A 24,182-nucleotide genomic window follows, 5' to 3' on the forward strand; every position below is an offset into this window, starting at 1 on the left:
TGTTACATCTGTATTTATACCAGTTGATTTTAATCCTATCCATTCTATTCCAAAGGTTAGGGCATTTGTTAATCTAGTTCTGTTGAGTTTAATCCTATCTAGGATTAATCTCTGTGTTCCATTATAAGAGCTATTCTAAGGTTACTGCTCTACTGATAAGCTACAAGGAAGTGACTAAAGGAGATTATCCTACCCAGTAAAGGTTATGTCCTCCCAGCCTCCCTGCTTGCCTTCCCTGGGACTGCCCTGTGTCGGTGAGTCTCCAGGGGTATAGGCTTTGGTGCTTTCCCTGGTGGGCAGACCCCTAGGGATGTGGGCCCAACAAGTCCCAAATTTATTGCCAACAGTCTTAGTCCAAGTTCTTCATTAGTAGTACATGGTATTTTTGTAACACTAGGGGGTTTCACTAATTTATTCTCTTCCTTAGTCCTGTTAATCCCTAACTCCAGGGAAAAAATCCTCACCTGAGAAACAACCTTTCTCGGGGAGGTGGTCCTGTTTAAAACACATAGCACTAAGAGGGGGAGCAAACATATGCCATATATGCCAGGTCCCTTGAAACATAGTTGTGGTGACACCCAACCATAAAGTTATTTTTGTTGCTACTTCATAACTGTAATTTTGCTACTGTTATGAATCGTAATGTAAATATCTGATATGCAGGATGTATTTTCATTGTTACAAATTGAACATAATTAAAGCATAGTGATTAATCACAAAAACAATATGTAATTATATATGTGTTTTCTGATGGTCTTAGGCGACCCCTGTGAAAGGGTCGCGACCCACAGGTTGAGAACCGCTGCTCTATGGTTTACGTATATTAACTCTTAATTAATCCTAACACCAATTGTATGAGGTAACGACTGTCATTGTTTCTTTACAAATGTGGAAAACCAAAGCACAGAGATTAAGGGACTTGTTCAAGGTCACACAACTACTGAGTAGTGAAGCTGGGATTTGAACCTAGGTTGTCCGGTTCCAGAGTCTGAGCTTTGGAACAGTGAACTCTGCCTCTAGCAAGGACGCCCTGAAACACACAGAGGAACTCGTGCTAACAGTAGAGGTTTGACTTTAACTGCATGTTTGGGTGAACTATCAGATTACAAGCTAGGCTGCAACATAGGGTTCATTTAAAGTTAATTTTAGAGGACCCCAAATACTTTATCAAAAAACCTACAGAGTCAACTTTTCCATGTTTTGTTTTCTCTAAAGTTATCTTTCTTCTGAGATAAGAGCAATCCCCAGTGTAGGTATACTTCCTTCTAGGAACCAGACAGTCTCCTCAATGTGTCACACTTAAGTCAGATATTTCTGTAGCAACTGTGAAGGAGCCATCATTATATAAGACCAAGAGTTGGGGAAGAAAAGAAAACTGGACCATAAAAATCACAAGTCTTGGGCAATAATTTTAATGCTTTCAATCCTCCCCTCTCCTCTTTGGTTTTGAAATATTTATTTCAGTTACATTAAAGGCCACTTTCCAGATCAAAGAGTGCCAATGAGCTGCCAATGAGTCAAGTTCACTTCTAACCCATCGGTACCTCTGGTCTCCACGGAGACTCCATCCCATCCCGGGGCCCATCTGGAAACACGCATCTCAAGTGAGCCAGTCTTAAACCAGTTTAGCGCGAACATTTTCACCCTGTAACCTTCGACTTAGTATTGAAATAGAAAGCAGCATGTTTGTGTGATGTCCATCATGTTAGAAAGAAACAAAATCTGATAACCACCCAACCAACAGGGGTAAGGAAAATGGGATTCATAGTTTTGAAAACATTTAGATGCTTACTGGAAATCTTACCCCACACACTAAATAATCACTGGTCACCAAATATAATGCCGAGTTACTATTTCCCTGAGTACTATAACCATAAGCTACATTGTCTAGATAGTAATTTTGATGTGTATGAATGTCTTTGATCAGTTTTATAAATCTCTTAAACATCTGAAAAACAATTTTATTGAATGTGATTGTGTGTTAAGAAGCAGTGCTTAACTGCTGTAGAAATTCTGCCCTAATGCCTGTCTCTAGCCTTCTCTGAGAGATCCTTCACAGTCCTTTAGGGAAAATGAGTTTCTATTGGTGGTTACTTTTATTTTTCCAAACTACACAGATGCTAATGAAAACTGGCTGGTTGTTTGTTTAAAGAAAGTCATGAAGGCATTTGGAAGTGTCTTTACGGGCCTGGTTCCAGGTACTTTTCTTTTCACACTGTTGGTGAGAGAGAGGGCTAATACCAACAGATAGCACAGATAACACAGGAGCCATTCTATAATGCATCATTACTAACTTCACAGCATTTTCTATAATGCACGTTTGCTAATATTAACAGAATGTTGTTTTTTAGAAACTAAAGGGCCTTCTAACTTTGGTAGGGTGATCGTGTAGGAGAAGGGACATGGTGGTTCTGGTAACTGTAGGGAATAAAGCTGGGATGGATGGGAAGAGCAGTCTTATTTGAGAAGTGAATTTTCTGCCATTGGCTATATTCACTTGTCAGGATGGTTGTGGGATAGAGGGTAGAGGTCAGAGACAGTTGATGACAGTGTCCTTGTCATAAGGTTCTAAGACTCTCTCTCTCCAGGGTTGACTTTTTATCTATATGGTATGATTTATGATTGTCCTGAACCTTTTATCTCCATATCAACATCTTGATCACAGCTATAGACACACAGCTCAAAACAGCATCTGGCACATGGTAGGTGCTCAGTAAATGTTTGTTGGAATGAATGAATGAATGAATGAATGAGTCAATGAACCTGGCAGCTGTGGTTGCTCCTTCGCCCACTACTTCTGGGGATATCGACAAGCAAACGTGCTGGAATTTGAAAAGCTTTGGTGGGAAGTGATGGAGAATGTTGGCTTCTTAGCTCACAGGATAATCCATTTTCTGTTGTTTCTTGGGAGGACCCTGGGTCTTGGCTTTCACACAGTGTTATATAGAATGGCTGGGAGACAGCCAATTTGGGCTTTTTCATCTACCAAACAAAACAAACCCAAACATTTGACTTGATGGCTGGAATCCCCAAGTGGATGATCTCAGTCCTTTCAACAATGGAATGAGACCCCTGGTCTCCAGCAGCTTTCTCTTGGCGGGGGGTGCAGGAGGAGTGGTGGGCTGGAATGGAGGGACAACAAGCATTAAAGGATGAAAAAGAAAATTATTTTAAACTAGCAAACACCCTTTTCAGGGATCAAATGCCACATGTAACCCTAACTTACAATATAGAGTTCTATAATCAAGTGTTGCTGTATTTTTGTAGTATAAGGAAATAACACTTTAAAAAAACACACACCTTCTTTACTAAGTGACATTTTAGGAGTTCATAATATTAATATTTTCTGGCCTACTTGAATGAATACAAATAGCAGTTCCATAAGCAGAGACCAAGGCACATACAGTAGATCTGAAGTGATACCTTTAGAAGATTACACACCTGAGTTAATTCTATGCCTGAGAACTGAAGGTGAAACCACAGGCTAGGAGTGAATGTCTGGTTTTTGCTCTTTCCTGTACAAGTGTGCTGTGCCTGGGACTCTCCCCAGAGCAGAGGTCAGCTGAGGTTTCAGATTGAAGGAGTGGTAAGAAATAGTGGTGTTTCTCAGAGAGGGGGCCTCAGATGTGAATCAGTTGACTGGAAGCACCTTTCCCCACCCTACACAAGAATGCCCAACATCAACCATGTTCCCCCCTTCACCCACACCTGTGTAGTTTATGGAAATGGAACAACACCAGTGGGAACACTCCCAGGGTTTCTAGGGGACACATTGTATCTTGAGGCATCTCATCTGCAGAGCCTATATAGGTGGACATTGTGGGACACTTACTTAGGACAAATAAAAATTCTTTGCGTGCAACTGGAAAGAGAAACTATGCTGTGTTCCTTTCCAGAACTGGCCGTTTCCACGGCATGCACTTTGGCTTCAGACCAACTTAACCACAGGTGAGTTCCACCAGACTTACATCCCTCCAACTACAGATCTCTGGAGATAGCACTTTCGAGACTAAAATGTCATTCACTAGTGTTTATCGACTAGAAAAATAATGCAGTTATACTCATCAGCAAAATATCCAGGAGCCAGAGGGGATATAACATGACAGTAATTTTGAATATGGTTAGGGTTAAAGCCCAAGGCGATCCAGGAGGAAAATGAACCGCATGACTTTAGCCGGGGGACCAGCAGGGCCTTATCTGCTATCAGCCAGGAAGGAGCCTGGGCTTCCATACTCTGCCCCCAGCGCTAAACCGCCTTCGGTCTTGCATACCTGCCCCTCCTCAGTAACTGGACCCACCCCAGCCAGACTCTGCCTACCAACCTTTTTTCTTCTTCTTCATGATTTTTCATAGCTAACGGACTAAATGAAAGGGCAGAACAATTTTTATCATGATTTTCCTGAGGCTGCTTAGCCCAACTACCCCCTTCATTTCAGTCAGTTCTGTGGAAGCTTGCGCTTCTCCATTTTAACGAGGCTACCATACACTGCCTCTCACCCCCAAGCCTGGCTCTCACCCCTGACTAAACACCTCTCTTGGTCCCCTCCAAGGAAGCTCACTCCACAGACTCCTGAGAAATCATTCTCTTACTAAAGACTTGCTGAGGTGAGGGGTGGGAGTGGGTTGGGGGTATGGAGGTGGGGGTTACATCACCCACACACAGAATTTCACATAGAAAAGTCCCCTAACTTGTCTCTTTCCCCCAAGTCTTTCCCTTTGGACCCTCCCCCCATTGGTCCCCTCAGCATCAGCATCCTAACCTTCTCCCTCGCCCCAAACTCCCCATTCCGACCCTCTTCCTCCTTTGCTTTTGCAAAGTCATTTAGGTCCTGGGCCTGCAGAGGCAGGATGACTGTGTGAGGGCCAAAAACAAGAGCTCCCCCGGCCACCAGGACCCCTCCTGGTGGAGAAATTTTAAATATCTCATCACTTTTCTGTTTTATGTTTTTTCGCTAAACTCATCAGAACCTCCCTCGAGGTTCCCTTGCCCGCCCACATTTTTGATGGAGGCAGCTTCTCTTTGTGTTGCACCAACTTCTGGGATGAACTTGATTCTACAAACAGACACTCATGGACCCACATCAGCACAGCCTCTGAGTCAAAGTTCTGAGTCAAAGCTTTTGGTGACCCCCTCATGGGTGTGCAGCCTACGTGGTGGCACAGAGCCCAGCACTTTGAAGGGGCCTGGCATAGTTTGATGTTCTGCTGTCACCATCCAGAAATTCTTATTAAGTTTGAACAAGGGGCCCCGCATTTTCATTTGCACCAGGCCCTGAACATTACGTAGCCAGTTCTGTCTACACATGGCCCTCATGGCAAATCTCCCTTCCTCACATGCAGTTTCTCCACACTCCCCATAAGCCTTCATCTCCAGGGCCATCTGCTGTGGCCAACCTGGCCCCTGCTCATCGCGGAAGCTGGGCCTGGACAGGCAGCTGTGCAGATGGAGATGGTGGGCCCGTCCTTTGTTCTAATGAGACCACAGAAACCAGGGTCTCGGGGAAGGCAGGGGTGGGTGGGGGAGAGGCAGAGAGGTGTGGGGATGGGAGAAGAGCCCCTGCGCAACCACCCACCCCACCCACATGCCAATTCCAGAGATTCCATCAGTACAGAGAAGCCCTTTGTGGTAAAGCCCTTTCCAACTGTTTTAAAAATAAGACTATTCCTGAGGGGGTCGACACCCCATATTATTGGCCTCCACCATGCTGTGAGCAAGTGTGCAAGCTGTTGTGAGCTGAGCACTGGTGGGGGCTTGGCACAGGGGCTATTTGAAGAGGGAGGGAGGGTGCTTTTGGAACTTGGAGGAGGGAAAATCACAAAGGATAAATCTGAGGGGTGCTGCAGAGTGGGCATGGGGCATGGGGCTCAGGATAGAATGGGACTGTGGGCCAGCACTTTGAAGGGGCCTGGCATAGTTTGATGTTCTGCTGTCACCATCCAGAAATTCTTATTAAGTTTGAACAAGGGGCCCCGCATTTTCATTTGCACCAGGCCCTGAACATTACGTAGCCAGTTCTGTCTACACATGGCCCTCATGGGAAATCTCCCTTCCTCACATGCAGTTTCTCCACACTCCCCATAAGCCTTCATCTCCAGGGCCATCTGCTGTGGCCAACCTGGCCCCTGCTCATCGCGGAAGCTGGGCCTGGACAGGCAGCTGTGCAGATGGAGATGGTGGGCCCGTCCTTTGTTCTAATGAGACCACAGAAACCAGGGTCTCGGGGAAGGCAGGGGTGGGTGGGGGAGAGGCAGAGAGGTGTGGGGATGGGAGAAGAGCCCCTGCGCAACCACCCACCCCACCCACATGCCAATTCCAGAGATTCCATCAGTACAGAGAAGCCCTTTGTGGTAAAGCCCTTTCCAACTGTTTTAAAAATAAGACTATTCCTGAGGGGGTCGACACCCCATATTATTGGCCTCCACCATGCTGTGAGCAAGTGTGCAAGCTGTTGTGAGCTGAGCACTGGTGGGGGCTTGGCACAGGGGCTATTTGAAGAGGGAGGGAGGGTGCTTTTGGAACTTGGAGGAGGGAAAATCACAAAGGATAAATCTGAGGGGTGCTGCAGAGTGGGCATGGGGCATGGGGCTCAGGATAGAATGGGACTGTGGGAAGGGAGGAAGCTGCTGAAGGAGTATTTCTTCTAGTTCACAATTTTGCTGGACTTGAACAAAAGCTGTTCAGCTCAGCCTCGCTTGTTTTCTTGAGGTTTTTTGTTAATCATCCCCAAAGGATATTTTTATCCATTACTTTTTTTTTTCCAGAGAGAGTGAAAGGGAGAGAGAGAGAGAGAGAGAGAGAGAGAGAGAGAGAGAGAGAGAGAAACATTGATGTGAGAGAGACATATCCACTGGTTGCCTCCACACGTGTCCTGACCAGAGGACAAAGAGTGAACCACAAGCCAGGCCTGTGCCCTGGGCCAGGAATCAAACCCATGACCCTTCCATCCACAGGCCACCACTCTAACCACTTAGTACCACTGGCCGGGGCAGCTCAGCCTCTCTTGACATGCAAAAGGGTTTGAATTAGTTTCCTGTGGAGGAGATATATATATAGTTTTGCCAATAAAGCATGACTACAACCTGGGTGGCTTAAGACATCAGAAACTGATTCTTATACAGTTCTGTGGACGAGAAGTCTGAAATCAGGTGTCAGCAGGGCTGGTCCTTCTGGAGGCTCAGGCAGAGAATCCATCCCATGCCTGTTTCCTAGCTTCTGGTCTCTGCCTGGCATTAGCATTCCTTGGGTTGTAAACACATCATTCCAGTCTTTGCCTCCATCTTCCCTTCGTCTCCCCTGTGTCTCTGTGTGTCCGGGCTCCCTCACCCTTTTCCTGTAAGCACAGTAGTCATTGGATGTGGGACCCACTCTAAATGCAGAATGACCTCATCTCGAGAACCTTAACTTAGTTACATCTGCAATGACCCTATTTTCCAGGCAACAAACTGACTTAGATGCTTTGAAACTGCTAAGACACTAGATCTTAAGTGTTCTCACCACAAAAAAGAAAGGGTAATTATATGATGTGATAGAGGTATAAGCTAAAGTTATGGTAGCAATCAGATTGCAATACATAAATGTATCAAATCAACACGCTGTACAAATTAAACTCATATGATGTTATACGTAAATTATATCTCACTTTAAAAATATTTTTTAAAAGATTCTATTTCTAAATAAGGTCACATTTGCAAGTACGCGGTTTAGCACTTGGCTATATCTCTTTGGTGCCACAATTCAATATATAGGGTTCTCACATTTTCAGTTCTGCTGGCTTCTTATTCACACTTTACTTGAACTTTTGAGCTGTGCTTTTTCCCTTGTCAGAACTCCTGAGATTCATTATTAAACAATAATAGCAGCAGCTCTGCAAACCCAAGGCATGTTACAAGTGTGCACCTCAGGAGGCTGCAGGAGCTCCCAGTGGCCCAGGAGAATGGGAAAGAAACAATAGCAAAATGCCTTTGATCCCTTCAGTAGAAGAGTTTCAATAAGAGCCAAACCCTATGCTTTTAAAATTGTTGTACATTAGTCAGAGCATAGAAATGTGAATGTTTACGATCCTGAAACTGAAATGGAAAAGTAACAAAAAAGCAGTTCTAGGAGATTTTCATTAGATTCATGGGTTTGTTGAAAAATATCGAAAAGCCTAACACAGTATTTGTGAATAAAACCTCTAATGACTAAATCCTATCCACCACTCCCGTACCAGGCTTTTAGGAAAAATTTGCTTTTTGGAAAATTATACCCAAATGATACCACAGGAGAACAATCAGAAATTATGCATGATTCCTAATCACTAAGGAAAGGTTTGATTACTCTGAGCGATTTGGCATAATAAAATTATTAAAACAAGGAAATTATCTTATAAAAAGTTAGGGTTCCTTCCCCCTCATTAATCTTCACCACTTTGGGTCATTTCTGTTCAAGTATCATCATGGCTTGGATCAGGGCTACAGAATAGTCTGTAGATTTGAGATGGAAATTAGCTCCTCTGAGTGCCAGTTCTACTTTCTCAGAGGCCAGGTTACCTCCCATTTCCTTCTTTTATGTGCAGAAAATCCCCAAAACCCCAGTGTGGCTCATGCATCCTAATCACATTTTGTGACTGGTAATATCACCATGCAATTAACTTTAGAAATGTTTTCATGGAAAAATAAACTAAAACAATATCCCAGAAAATTATGAGAATGATAAGAAGGAGCTCTGTTAGATATTAATAAAGGAAAGGAGTAAAGGGAATCAGAAATTAAGAAGCCTAAACAACTTGAACCTGCTTTTCTAGGAAGCTATAGCTTCACACACTGCCCAGGGAACCACTGGTGGGTTCTCTCTGCAGATTACTAGGGGAGGAATCTATATATATAAAGTCTAAACAACCATTCGACCCATAGCTATGACATGCACTGACCATCAGGGGGCAGATGCTCAATGCACAGGCATGGAAACAAGGAACAGACTGATGAATCTCAGAGGGGGAGGGAGGTGGGAAATTAACCAAAGATCGTATATGCATACTAGAGGCCTGGTGCATGGATTTGTGCACTGGTGGGGTCCCTCGGCCTGGCCTGCAGGGATCAGGCTGAAACCAGCAGTCTGACATCCCCTGAGGGGTCCCAGATTGCGAGAGGGTGCAGGCCAGCTCAAGGTACCACATTGGTGCACGAATCTGTGCACCGCACCTCTAGTAAAAACAATAAAAGGGCCAGGCTTATGTGGCTTAGTGGTTGAGCATCAACCCATGAACCAAGAGGTCACTGGTTCGATTCCTGGTCCAGGCACACGCCCAGGTTGCAGGATTGATCCCCAGTAGGGGGCATGCAGGAGGCAGCCAATCAGTGTCCTCTCATTGATGTTTCTGTCTCTCTATCCCTCTCCCTTCCTCTCTCTCTAAAAAATCAATAAATATATATATTTAAAAAACCAATAAAGAGGAAATTCCTCTGCTGGACACATACCCAGTGGAAGCCAAGATGGCGACAATAGAGGCCTGTTGATCTAGCCTGGGAAAAAGATTGTATTGCATAAGGGGTACAAAACCCCAGAAGATCTAGGAAATAGATTGGTTAGTGGGTGGACCCATTAGAAGCCTGGGAAAGACTGGGTAGTTGATCGGTTAGTTTGAAGAAGTGCCTGGTCCTTCCCAAACCCGAGATAATATAACCCAAGCTTAACAAAGGTCGCTCACTCTCCTTCTTTCTCTCACTTGGTAACATGCCATCGCCCCACTTGCTTGCATGTTTTCCCTCCATAGCAGCCATGTGGGGCTAGCAGCCACAGAGCCAGAAGCCAAATGGACTCCCAGTGTGAGTCTGGGCACAGTCAGCTGAAGTGCAGCTGGGAACACAGACTAAGCCAGTTGGATGGTGACAAAGACCGGACTGGACTGAACCATGGTGCAAGATGTCTGGACCTGGCCCTATTTCTGGGCCTGATGAAGACAAGATTGGACTTTTTCTATGGTGGGCGGGACAGACATGGGACACTGGGAACCCCAGAGCAGTCCTTTGATTTTGCTTCTACAAGGAACCGCAAAACCTCAACTTCCCATAGGTGAGTCTCCTGAAGTGCTTTTCTCGTGACTCCGTGAAAGGACATCATTTCCACTGGCAAAGGCCCTACCAGGCACTGAACTACATTTCACAGCCACAGTACTTAAAGCAGTGTGCAACCATCACATGAAGTTCACATGAATGGGTGGGTCAGAAGACGACATATAGGCCTGAGAAATTTGATAGGAAATAGGTGATGTTTCAAGTCAACTGGGTAGTCACTGAGAAATAGGACATTTTGAATCTGTATCTCATGCTTCAAGTAAAAATACTAAATGCATTGAAAGTAAAAATGCAAAAAAACAAAACAAATCAAACACACACACAGTGGAAGAAAATGGGAAAACTTTTACAATTTTAGGGTGAGAAAGACTTTTTCAAGTATGACCAAAAATCCTATATAATAAAAGGGTAATATGCAAGTTGACCCTAATGGTGGAACAACCAGGAACGACCAGTCGCTATGATGTGCACTGACCACCAGGGGGCAGACGGTCAACATAGTAGCTGCCCCCTGGTAGTCAGTGCGATCCCACAGGGGGAGCTCCTGTAAGCCACAAGTTAGGTTGACGGCTGCGAGCGCAGCGGCAGTGGCAGGAGCCTCTCCTGCCTCCCCCGCAGCGGTAAGGATGTCCGACTGGGGCTTAGGCCCACTCCCCGCGGGCCTAGGCCATCAGTTGGACATCTCCCAAGGGCTCCCAGGCTGCCAGAGGGATGTCTGACTGCCAGCTTAGGTCTGATCCCCCAGGGAGCAGGCCTAAGCCAGCAGGTGGACATCCCCCGAGGGGTCCCGGACTGCAAGAGGGCACAGGCCGGGCTGAGGGACCCCCTCAGTGCATGAATTTTTATGCACCAGGCCTCTAGTAATAATAATAATAATCCAGATGACTAAAAGGAAAAAGAAATTTAGACAAAAATAATTATTTTTTTCCATGGAAAAGCCACGATAAGCAATCAAAAGGTGAACAATAAACTGGGGAAAATGTTTATAACATAAGATAGACAAAAGACTAATTTGCTTTCCTTTCTCCCTCATCTCTACACATATTGATTTAACCAATAGAAAAATGGGCAAAGGCTATAAAGACAGCCAAGGAAGAAGTAAACACTCAAAAGATATTTGCCTCATTCATAATAAGAGAAATGCAAATTTAAAAGTACAGTTCAATTATGTACAGAAAGAAGTTTATTTTAAAAAACAAATAAAAAGCCATGGAGCTCTGCTATAGTAGGTAGCAAGATATTAATAAAGGAAAGGAGTAAAGGGAATCAGACATTAATAAGCCTAACAACTTGAACCTGCTTTTCTAAGAAGCTATAGCTTCACACACTGCCCAGAGAACCACCAGTGGGTTCTCTCTGCAGATTACTAGGGGAGGAATCTATCTTCACTCATCAGATTGGAAAGGTGCAAAGCTCTTTGTACAGCATGACCACCACTATTTCCATCAAGATGGTGTGCCCTCCTCTAGGTTCCCTCCTCTTGCCTCTGGGTGGGATCATAGCTCTTCTGAAGAATGAAGAGTGGAGGGGATGCTGTGTGACATGTAAGCAGGGCTGGGACCAAGGTGAGGCAAGAGAGGTGACAGGGCACAAACTATAAGAGAGGGTCATGCAAATGCAGGGTCGGCCTAAAAAAGTGCCTCCTTAAATTGTGTGCCCTGGGCACCTCCCTTGCTTCTTACTTCCAAGGAAGTCTGGTTACCTTGATGTCATGAGGCCGAAGTAGACCACAAAAGGATAGAAAGACACTGAGTGGTCCCAGTAATTCCATCCCCTGATGATTCTGCTCTTTCCAGTCCTGCAACAGACACATAACTGAGAAAATATTTTTTTTTTTGTTAAAATATATTTTATTGATTTTTTACAGAGAGGAAGGGAGAGAGACAGAGAGTTAGAAACATCGATGAGAGAGAAACATTGATCAGCTGCCTCCTGCAAAAAAATATATTTTTATTGATTTCAGAGAGGAAGGGAGAAGGAGAGAGAGATAGAAACATCAATGATGAGAGAGAATCATCAATAGGCTGCCTCCTGCATGCCCCTCACTGGGCATTGAGCCTGAAACCCAGGCATGTGCCCTGACTGCAATCAAACTGTGACCTCCTGGTCCATAGGTTGATGCTCAACGACTGAGCCACGTCAGCTGGGCGAGAAAGTCTTTAAAATGACTCCAGCCCCAGTCACTGTGTGAATGCAACATCCTGAGATATCCCACAGCAGAACAACCCAGCCAAGTCACCCAGGAAACATTGAAAGATAAAAAAAATCACGATTGTTGTTTGAAGTCACTCAGTTTTGGGTGATTTGTTAGGCAGTAACAGTCATAGACTTTATAGAAAGCTAATATGGGCACTCTCAAACCTTGCTAGTGGCAGATTAAACTGGTACATCCTCCTTGGAAATGGGCAGTTTACTAATGTCTAATCCAAATAATGCAAACTCATGCCCTTTGTCCAGAAATTCCACTTTTAGAATTTTCCCAACAAATATAGTCACACATATGCAAAATGATATGCATACAACACATTTATCACAGTGTTGTTTAAATAGAAACAATTAGAAACAACCTAAAAGGCCATCAATATGGGCCTGTTGAAGGAAATTATAACATTTAATGGAATACTGTTCAGTTCAACAAAGAATGAGGGTATTCTTTATATGGTGATATAAAAAAAAAATCTCTAATGTAATTACTAAGCAAAACAATAATAAGAAAAGTAAGATGCAAAGCAATGTGCAGAGTACACTGACAATTATGAAAGAGGAGGGAGAAAAGAAAATCTGTTCATAATTGCATGAATACGCATAGATTATCTTGGCAAATTACACAAAAAACCTTCAGATCATTGCCTGGAGTAGAGAACTGATGGCTGATAGGAGTGGGAGGGTGGAGGCTCCCTGTATTCCCTTTAATACTTCTTAATTTTATACCAGGTGAACATATTACCTAATAAAAAAAGAAATAAAAATTAACTTAAAAAAAAAGTTTTCAAGTGTTTTCACTTAAAACGAACACTGCCCGCACTTTTCGATAGTAGAGCTGGATCTTCCAACTGGGGTCCTGGGGATCAGGAAGAGGTTCTGGCAGGGTGTGTACACACAGGGAGGAGGTTGGGAGAATCAGTTTCTACATATAGAATGAGCACACGTGCTCCCGCCTGGAGTTCATTTGGCTGGGAAAACACCTTGCCAGGCTGGTTCTGTTTCCTGGCTGCTTCTCTCCCAGCCTTCCTTCTCTCATTTGACCGAAGGCGGGCATACCCCTCACCTGCCCTGCATTTTATTCTGGGTGTTACCGCAGAGTGGAAAGACCCCTGAGAGGCCAAACAAAGGGACAATTCAAAATACTGGCATTGGTTTTGAGAAAGAACAACTTTATAGATTAGGAAATAAGTTCTTTCGCAAGTCTAATTCTTGCAAAGGATCGTTTTCAAGATTTTGCTTTCAAAAAAATTGAAAGAGGACCTGTTGAGGTATCAGTGAACAGCACATTAAAAGTTATTTTTGATAATGGACCACAAGGCCATTTTTTAAAAAATTATCTTTAGTGTTGAAAATATTACAGATGTTCCCCCATTTTTTCCCCATTGACCCCTATCCACCCGCATCCGCCCCTCCCAGGCCTTTATTGTCTGTGTCCGTGGGCTAGGCATTTTTGCATATAAGTTCCCTGGTCAATCTCTCCACACCCACTCCAACACTGCCTTCCCTCTGAAATTCGTCAGTCTGTTCATTTTTTATATGTAACTCAGGACTTCAAAGAAACAAGTGACTTTGCCATATGTTTATTTATATAAACAACATTCCTCAGCACTGACATTTGTAAAACCAAAAAAAAAAGAGAAATAAAATTGATGTGATAAATTATACGCAGTCATAAATAACTGAAATTGCTTAAAAACCAAAGCAGCCCTATCCATCTTACTAAGAGATACATTTTCAATAAAATTACTTTAAAGTTTAATGAGTATATCTGGTCAAAACAATGGTAGTGATAATGTCATCTAAAGTCCCCTTTCCACCCCCCCCCCCTTAGAACATTATGATCACGGGAAATTTCTTAAGTTTCAATCTGTTTACATATTTTTATTACATTAAAGTACAATAGAGTGATTGTAAAAAAGACTTTTAAGCATACAGATATATCAGGGGTCAACTGAATGAAATAAATTCAACATGACAAGGGAACAATGTAAAATTTCCATGTGTTAAAGAATTAACTTATTGATATATTTTAAAAATGATAGTGGGTAGAAAATGGCTGTGGTATTTGGATACATTTTTAAAGAATGATATAACTCAGTTTTTAAAATGTTATATCTTTTGTTGAAAAAGCATTTTAAATAACATAAAACTGTGTGAGAGAAAGTTCTTCAAATTCTTTAAGCAATACACAAATAAATAATTTGAACTATTGCCTTAGAGACCATCTGGTTCAGCTCTCTTTACTTTGCAAATGAAAAACTTGTCCATCAAAGTGAAAGTAACTTTCTCAAGGTCACTGAGTGACAAATGGGGCCAGACCCTGGTCTCCTGCCTCCTGGTCCCGGCAGCTAGAACTAATCCAGGCAACTTGCCTGGTAGGAGTGAGTTCCCTATGGTCCTTGGCAGGAACACTGAGTGGTAAGGAGCAAAGGGAATCAGCCCAGATTCCAACACTGGGCACTCTACTTGCCCTTGGGAATGGAGATAAAACCCAAGCAGCAAAATGCTGTCTTCCCACATCCTCACGGGGCATGTGCAACCTCTTGCTGCCCCCTTAAGATAAACTTTCCTTTCCCATCCTCTCACCTCTAATTTCTGTGAATCTCTTGCTTTCACTTTGCTCATCAGATGCCTTTCCTGGGAACCAGCCTCATCCCAATACCTATGATTCCAGCAAGTGCTGGCCTGGGCCCAATGAGCTGGAGAATGGAGCTGCAGGGGAGACCATATTGGCAACGTCTTTACTTTGCCTTGGTAGTTCTGCTTTTTCTCTGTTCTCACCCTAGATCTGACATCCAGCTTCACTCATTCAGCTCCAGGCAGGGTTGTTATGTAGTTCATTTTCTGTATTAGCACACATGTGAAAGAGAGGTGAACATAATAATTATGCCAGAAAAACAGGCAAAAACCAGAACCACCCTGGGATATACTGTCACCTTAGCTATAAGCTCCTGGTGAGGAAGGAAGGAAGGAGAAAATGCTTTAAATGTTGGTTTAGGCGTGGGGAGTGTTAAAGCAGCAAGTAAATCAGGAAGATCTGGCCTGGAATTGGATGATAAGACCCAAGTGTAGTAATAATGTCTGTTGTGTGGGTTTTTTTGTCCAACCTTCTGGGGAGAGCCATTACTGCCGATAGGCAGAATCAGTAGCTATAACTTAGGGAGTCCAAAAGAAATCCAGAATTACATAGATATGGCTTTCTGATGACTTCTGTAGTAAGAGGACTTCTGACATCTCCCCAATTAAAATTACTGCTTAGACCTTCTGGAAACTAGTACATTTTACCTGAGTGGTATCACTTGGTGGGAATATCATAAAGTGCATCCATTTTACCTTACAGAGAAGAATCATGAAAACATGGTCATAGGACAGGAAAATTTTAAGTGGGAGTTAGAGATGACATAGTCAAAGATCCAGAGCTAAGCTGCTGAACCAAGCTTGTTGGGAGAAGGCAGCTATGGCTGGAAGTGGAGGTGGGTCATTCCGTATGGCCTATTCACACTGGCAACCTCATTGAACCCTTCCTATAACCATGTGGGTTGGGCACATTCTCTCCTGCTTTACCCAGGATGTAATGTCCAGATGGCCTGTTACCCTCTGAAATTTTTTTGAAAGATCATTTTAGGAGACAGATTGTGCCAGAAATCACAACAATAACACCTTGTATGTGTGCAGGTCTCTGTGTTAGTAAGTATTTTTACATGCATTATTTTGTCCAGACTTGATAAGAGCCCCATGGAATGAACTGGCCAGGTATCGTTATAATCGCTTTATAATGAACACGGCTGAGTTCATACTCCTGACTTTGGGTTTAGTGATTTGGTACATTTCCCAGATGCTACAGTTTCTGAGAGATCAACCCTGACAAATTCCCTTGGCTTTACAGGGAGGTTAGCTGAGTCACTCCAGTTATGAATATTCAGAAAATATTTATTTATAATTAGATTCACATACAACTTTTACCAAGGTCTCTAACTCCCTAAAAATCTGATTCCTTTCTACCTTTCCAACTGTCATTTCTTCCTTTCCTCTCTCTATTCTAGTGTGGTCCCCTTTCGAATCCTTGACTACGCCAAACTCTTTGCCATTGGTTGTTTCCTCTGCCTGGACTTCTTTCCCACAGATCTTTGTGTGGCTGCCTTATTCTCAGGCCTCAGGCCAAGGTTCATTTATTCAGTCTCTCCCTCTCCTGCTAATCTAAAGTGGCCTCTCTGGTTACTCTGTTATATCATCCTGCTTATTTCCTTGATTACACAGCACAACTTGCAATTCTCTTGCTTATCTGTTATGTACTTTTATCATGTTTTCTCCACTAGAGCATACTACTAAGTCCATGAGGCATATTGCTCTATTCCCAGTGCTGGTACATAGGAGGTACTCATAAATGTTGTTTTATAAATAAAACAAATAAGCAACTTCAACTGAGAATTCTGGACTGGATCAGTGGCCAGCGAGCATGTCCACTATGGATGGTTATGCTATAATCCCAACAAGAGTTCTTTCAGGAAGATACAGTTAGTCACTCATTTTTCTAACTCGAGGTCCCACAGTGATGGAAGGAACCGTCATCACCTTGAGAGGATCTTCTAACATGTATGTCTTAGGAAAGGGAGTGTCAAGATCGAATAGGGCAAACTTGTCAATTCCAAATCCTCCTATCCATGCATAAACTGATTAATTTTTAAAAAAAAGCAAATCTCATATGCTCTCATCCAAATTTAATGGTGCAGTTATAAGCATAATATATAGGACTATTTAATTGGAAAATAGAGCTAGCCAAAAACATCTTTAATCTGCTTTGACAAGATCCTGAGCTCAGAAAGTATTCAATCCCAAGAGATTCCAGAGGCTCCAACACAGCTAATATCAGAAAGATTTAATTAATCTTTAGTCATCTTAGACCTACCATACCATTGTCTGATTTATTTTTATTCCATGTTTATTGCTATCTTATGATCATGATGCTGGTTCCTTTAAAGTGAGAATTCCTCGAGATTCTGGTACAAGATAGCAATCAGAGTGAAAGGAGCTAAAAACTGTATGGAAAGGTAGAGGAGAAAGTTTAGAAATATAGAAAAGAAAAAAATTTGAAGACTGAGTTTTTCAAGGGCAAAAACATTTTCATACTTCCCATAAAGAATAGAGGCCAATCCAAAATGCATGAAGTTCTACTTAAATACATCCATATTTTTTTTGCCCTGTGATAATATATCTAAACGAAGTAAAAAAAAAATTGTGGTTGAAGATTGTAAATGGAGAGAGATCTCATATCGATTTACTTGCTACTATAAGAAAAAACTAGAAATTTCAAAATTGTTACTGAAGCCCTAGCCGGTTTGTCTCAGTGGATAGAGAGTCAACCTGTGGACTGAAGGGTCCCAGGTTCGATTCTGGTCAAAGGCACATGCCCAGTTTGCAGGCTCGATCCCCAGTAGGGAGCGTGCAGGAGGGAGGCAGTCAATGATACTCTCTCATCATTGATGTTTCTATCTCTCTCTTCCTCCCCCTTTCTCTCTGAAATCAATAAAAATATATATTAAAAAATTGTTACTGAAATTTCAGCAATTTTCTTCATAGATTCTAATAAAGGAAAAATATTTTTTATACTTTAATATTCGTACAGAAACTGAATAAATCGCCTTGGAACTGAGATACATTTTTAATCTGTGATGTAATTATGTGATGTAATTAAGTAGATTCCATACTTTAAAAAATAACTGAGATTCTAGTAATGATCCTCTGATCAATTTAAACCAATCTACTCACTGAGGAATATTGGAAGAGTGGGACAAACTATTAAAAACACCTGCTTGCAGGCATCTGCGAGCTATCAAAATGGTAAAGAATTCCTGGGCTGAAAAATAGAGGCCTAGGGAGGTGGCCCAGCATGTGGAGATCTTTTTCCCCTGTGGACACATTAGCCAACTCTGAAGGAAATGTCTTAGAGAGAATGGAAGGGAGGGATGGAGGGAGAGAAACATCGGGAGAGAGAGAGAGAGAGAGAGAGACAGACATCAATGTGAGAGAGACACATCAATTGGTTGCCAATGAGTGCCTGAGATCGAGCCTGCAACCCGAGTCTGCAATGGAGGTGTGTGCCCTTGACTGGGAATCAAACCTGAGACCCTTCGGTGTGCGGGCTGACGCTCTATCCACTGACCTACACCAGCCGGGGCATACCCTATTTACTTTCTTATCCCCTTCCATCCCTGAACCTCCTTGTTCCAGCTGCCAACATTAGCTCACAGTTAAATAACTAAAAGTCTCCACAATCCAGTCTGCCAGGGCAAAAGCTTTCCTGAGCTAGTGGCAACTCAAGACAGAAAGAGATGTGTTTGCATAATGCAAGATGGCAAGAGCAAAGCTGAGGAATGCACAAAGGAAACAGTGCTAAAATAAAAAGAAGTAGATGCTCTCAAAGCAGATGGGAATGGCTGATTCTTTTTGGCTAATTGTTAGAGTGCAGAGTGAGGATAGGCTGGGAGCTGAGCATTCTTAATGCTTTTATTACTGGGGAAAATATTCAAAATTGTCTTTTAATTTTTCTTCTTTTCAATACCTGAAAATGAGAGGGGGCGGGGGGAGAGAGAGAGAGAGAGAGAGAGAGAGAGAGAGAGAGAGAGAGAGAGAGAGAGAGAAGAGAGAGAGAGAGGGGGAAAATATTCAAAATTGTCTTTTAATTTTTCTTCTTTTCAATACCTGAAAATGAGAGGGGGCGGGGGGAGAGAGAGAGAGAGAGAGAGAGAGAGAGAGAGAGAGAGAGAGAGAGAGAGAAAACAGAAAGATAGAAAAGAAGCAAAAAGAGGCAGCTCCCAGGATACAAATCTATTGCTGAAGGAATGTTCCCCAGGATACAAGCATGTGCTTATGAATGTGAATAGGTGGCCTTCTTTCTGCTGTGACCACTAGAAGACACACTCTTTGTGCACCAAGTGCAGGGGGTGGAAAAACCCCCTCTCACAGCCAGAGCAGGTGGGGAGGCGGAAAGCAACTGCCTTCAGTAAGGGCGCTGAAGCAGGATGAACAGGGTTGTAGTGTCCTGAGCCCCTGGTTAGAAGTCAAGATGCACTTTCCAGCAAAGCTGAGTATCTACAGAACTATTAGAAATGGTCAGATGTAGGGTTTATTCTTCATCAGAATGGGAGAAGGAAACAATGTAAATCATCTATAAAAAGTAAGAGTTAGGGTTTTATTTTTCTCCTGTTGAAATATATAGATTTCTATGGAAGAGCTGGAAACTTAGCCATTCATTCAATATTTATGGAACATTTTTTGAGTACCCAGCACTGAACTAAATAAAGCAGGAGGGTTTTCTCAAAATGAGCTGACAGTCTAGCAGGGGATATAGCTATAAAAAGGCAATCACAACGGTGTAATAAGGTGAAATTGGGTGGATTTAGGTGCTGCCAGGGCCCCAGGAGAGGTAGTCCTCAGTGCAGGCTGGCTGGACCGGAGCTTCCAGAAGCTGCCACCTAAGGTGACACCTCAGATAAGGGCCTGTGGCACTGGAGCCAAGGGAAAATGCTACACATCCAAACGTCAGCCTTACTCATTTATAAGGCCTGAGGGCATGAAACTTTAAGATTGCTGTATGCTATTTCTCCCTAACCCAGAGACAGAAGTCAACCATACTCATTGTGGCTAAGACTTCTCTTTTTTAACCAATTGTCTTAAGCCAGAAACCCTTTCTCTTGCTCTCCTTTCCACATCACCACCTAAACAGGTCCCAACCCACTCATCTGCTTTGCTCTACTTCTTTCTAACCCATTAAGCAGTGTTGCCTGCAAATATTACTTGGGAATTCAAGGAGGGTTCATAGTGGGGCAGTCTGGGAACTGCTTTTTCGAACTGGCTCTCAGAAAATGCCATCGAAAGGTAACTAGCCACTTCCAGCTTCTGATCAAATTTTAATGACCACACTGATGCAAGCCACTTTCTGTTCCTGATCTATTTCCCAGGATCTTTCCTGCAATTAATCACCGGTTGAATGGATTCTGGGGCTCCACGCCAAAGTGAAACTGCGTGCAAGAGTCTTAAGTTTGCGCAGGGACATTGCAGAGCACTTTTTATGAGCTCTGACTCACTCTGGGCTGGCTCCACAGCCTGAGGTAAGGCTGCCTGTTACCTTTGTTTGCTCCAGTTTCCATGGATATCGCTCAAGAGGTTTTGAAAGCTTCTAATACAGGCTTCCTCTCTCTTTTAGTCCATCTCTTGGAAATCCAGGGTGGGTTCTCTCTGGCTCTTAGTTTTCTGAAGGCGAGTCATTCTCTTGATCACCTGCCCCCAATATGGCACCAGTTCCCTTCAGCCATCAGAAAGGGGCCACTGAGGTGACCAAAACACATGGCTGCCTCTAGAAGCAGCCTCTTGGATGTGGGATTGGAACCTCGTCAGGAACAAGGCAATGGATGAGTTCCCTGAAAAATTACTCGACAAGCGAACTGAGGAAGAAAACTGAGCTCATTCTCTAAGACAGTTGGGCTAGAAATAAGTAAATAAATAAGAGCAACCTCGCTTCAGTTTTCTGGGTCTTTCAGTAAAAGAATTTTAGCCCACATGATCAGAATTGCCTGCCCTTCCTTCACAATGTATGTGGAGACCAGGCCTTAGGCTGCCCATCCTTTAGCCCCCAAGTCCTCCCCCACACCCACAACCAAACATCTCTAACCTGCAGTCCCTTTTGTAAGAGTGCAAAGTACTTCTTGGTTTCCTCCTTTTTCTTTAGATTCCAAGTAGGGGAAAGAATCATTCCTACTTCCTTTTCTCTTCCAAGCAATGCCCGCACTTGGTCACGGCTAGAAATGTAATAAGCAGGATGGAAGAAAGCATACCCTATTCCCAGGTCATAGGTGTGCCTGCAAATTAATTGCTCATGCAGATACTCAAAACGAGTTGCTGAGGAGCCAGGTAAAGCTTGTGGATGAGCTCAGGGCAGGGAGCTGTCCTTAGCTGAGTCCCCATTCCTCCCTGTGTCTGGGCGGGCCAGAGGGAGGGGCTGGGGCAGGGAAAGGGCAGTGGGGAATTTTGTTTCCTTGGTAGCCCATCTGCTGAGGTCATGAACAAGCCACACTCGGCCTGTGGGTGGTCTCTCATACTCACACTCGACCAATTGCACAACACAGCCCACCCCAGCTTATGGCCTCTGCCAGAGTATTTATTAGGAATCCTGCCTCCTCAGAAGACTAAATAGCTAGGACTTCATAATTAGAGACTTCTTTAGTTTCCTACTGCAAATCTCCATAAGTAATGGGACTTAGGCCTGCATTGTTTATGACATCAGAAGGGGTACCATGCATTAGTAATTGTAGCTATCCTCTTACAACCAGTGCCCACCCCTCACCCCCCTGAGCCTGCCAGCAGAATAGGAGGTAGTCAGTCCCAGAGTTAGCAAGAAATAGACTCTCAGGGTCTCCACGCTGGTCTGCATGAAGTTGTAGTGTGGCCAAAACAAGGCTGGGAAATGTAGCAAGTGTAACACGCATTTGTCATCTTTTCTCCGCTCATCCTATAAGTAAACGGGGCATTCAAGCAGTTGCAGATGGACTTTCTCCCTGGCTTGTCTTTCAAGATTCTCACTAGGGAGAATTTTAGAAGCTCTTTGGGGCAGAGGAATGAAGGCCCTTGGAGAAGAGGGGCTGAGAGTTGTGCTCCAAGCTGCCAAAGGAAGCTGGCAGAAGATGAACATGAGATCAGTACATTTTTCCTAGAAAGAGTCATTTGGTGGCCTAGTTTGAGGAAAAGCTTTCTTTTCTGAGTCCTATTGCATGAGAGAATAATGCTGAGATAGCTATTATGTGTGTACTACCTGTGTCAGAGAATGTTTAAGCACTTTATATACACTATTTCATCTACTCCTTGGGCAGCAGCTCTCCACCACAATCTGTTCCCTCTTCCCTGGCAAGAGTTGTAGCTGGAACATGGCTATCCAGCTTGGGACTACATTTCCCCGTCTCCCTTAAGCCAGGTGAGGTCATGTGTCTACAACTTTCACCAATGGAAGGTGAGCAACAGCATGCTACACTAGCTGGAACCTTCAGGGGGAGCCACCCTCCTTCAGGCTCTTTTCCCCTTTCCCTTTGGTTGAGCTGTAGTGGTCTTAAAATCCATGAGTTGGTGTCCTAAGCCAGTTACCAACCCAGGGTTCCTGTCCTGATGGTTTCATGACAAAAATAAACCACTTGTTCTAAGCACATTTTAAGGATCTTCATTAGAAAGCTTATGTTACCCTAGCATTCTTTGCAACAACCCTCCACGGCAAGTTGTGTGTGTGTTTTTTTTAAATTAACTCCATTTTACTAATGATAAAACTGCAACTCGGAGTAGTTAGGTAACTTATCTAAAGCCATACTGTTAAAAATTAGCAGCATTGGGATTCAGATCCAGGTTTGCTGACAATAGGATGATAGAAGTCAGAACAGTGGTTGCCTTGGGTAGAGTAGGTTGAGTGGGAGGATTCATAAGGGAGTCTCAGACCGCTCCCTGCCCCACACACACCTTTTTTTTTTTAGGTTAATCCTCATCTGAGGATATTTTTTCCTTTGGTTTTTAGAAGGTGGAAGGGAGGGGAAGAGACACGGAGAGAGAAACATTGATGTGAGAGAAACACATTAATTAGCTGCCTACAGCACAGTGCCCCAACCAGGGCCAGAATCTAGCTTGCAACCAAGGTGCCAGTGACTGGAATTGAACCCGGATCCTTCAGTCTGCAGGCTGGTGCTCTATCCACTGATCCAAACCAGCGAGGGCCCACACACACCTTTTTAGGAGAAGGGTGCTTGGATTAGTAACATTTAACATTTAGACAACATTGTATTATTACCCAAAGCACTTTCACACAATTACTCACTTAACCCACACAAATATCTTGTTTATTATATAGATGAAGAAACTGAAGTTTGGATACATTAGATATCTTAAACACAGTAAATAAGAACTGGCTTTGGGCTTTGAACACAAGTCCTCCCTCTAAATCCTGTACCCAATCCATTATATGCATGCTGAAGCAACAACCTCAGGTGTAAATTACAAAAAAAAAACAACTCACACCAGTTTAAGCAACAACCAACACCCCCCTCCAGCCCCCGCCCCGCCATGCACACACCCTATTTGTTCAGTCACATAAGTGGGTGGGGGGAGACAAATAGAAATAGAACTGGCTTCCAAGCTTAGCAACCCCATAGGGAAAACTGAGTTCTTGCCTGCTGCTTTAATATTTATATGTCTAGGGAAAAGACCCTGACTGGCCCAGCTTAGGTCTGTTGCCTTTTCCATGAACCAATCACTGAAGCCAGGGGGATGAGGCAAGACACTGTGATTGGCAGTCCTACTAGAACCACATGGAATAGGTAGCAGGACAGGAACTATTATCCATAGGAAGCAGAGGAAGTTGGAAGCTAATGTCAGAATCAGGAAAGGAGAGACAAAAACAGGTCCATTCTACATACCCTGCATTACAGAACTGGCAGCAGTATTCCTGAGTTTTGAAAACATTGTGGTGTGTGTGTGTATGTGTGTGTGTGTGTGTGTGTAGTGATATATCACCTCAAACCTGTCAGAATGTCTATTATCAAAAAGTCAACGAATAAGAAGTATTGGTGAGGATGAGGAGAAAAGGAACCCTTAAACACTGTTGGTAGGATTGCAAACTGGTGCAATCACTATAAAAAACAGTATAGAGGCTCCTCAAAAAATTAAAAATAGAACTACCATATGATGTAGCAATTTGACTTCTGGATATTTATCCAAAGAAAATGAAAGCACTAATTCAAAAAGATATATGTGCCCCTATATTCATTGCAGCATTATTTATAACAGTTAAGATATGAAAACAATCTAAGTATCCATTAACAGACAAATGGATAAAGAAGATATAGTACATATATACAATGGAATATTTATTACTCAGCCACACACACACACACAAA

Source organism: Myotis brandtii, unplaced genomic scaffold (assembly GCF_000412655.1).
Source record: "Myotis brandtii unplaced genomic scaffold, ASM41265v1 scaffold115, whole genome shotgun sequence".
NCBI lineage: Eukaryota > Metazoa > Chordata > Mammalia > Chiroptera > Vespertilionidae > Myotis > Myotis brandtii.